Source organism: Penaeus monodon, chromosome 24 (genome assembly GCF_015228065.2).
Source record: "Penaeus monodon isolate SGIC_2016 chromosome 24, NSTDA_Pmon_1, whole genome shotgun sequence".
NCBI classification, from domain to species: domain Eukaryota; kingdom Metazoa; phylum Arthropoda; class Malacostraca; order Decapoda; family Penaeidae; genus Penaeus; species Penaeus monodon.
This window is the reverse complement of record NC_051409.1, coordinates 34,448,152-34,448,384: the sequence shown is the minus strand read 5'-3', so window position 1 is coordinate 34,448,384 and position 233 is coordinate 34,448,152. Positions and strand designations below refer to the sequence as shown.

General features: G+C 34.8%; 1 protein-coding gene across 1 annotated transcript in view; it reads right to left on the bottom strand.

The window, feature by feature from the left end:
- LOC119588736 (probable protein phosphatase CG10417) overlaps positions 1 to 233 on the bottom strand; it is a gene marked incomplete at its 5' end in the record, with an annotated part of 18,929 nt that overhangs the window by 7,837 nt on the left and 10,859 nt on the right.

Below are 233 nucleotides of genomic sequence, written 5' to 3'. Positions count from 1 at the left end.
TGGTTAGAGGTTTATTTATTCAGTATTTTTTATCAAGTACATGCTATCACTGTAATAAAATACAGCAGTAATAACATGATGCATGCAGACATTCAGAAAACAAAATACGGACTAGCAAATCACATAAGTTTGGTATATCTTACACACCAAGCATCACAAGAGACTACTCCACTTTATACTTATAACAATATGATAGGAACACAGAGGGAGACAAGGGAGATTAGGGAGGGAGA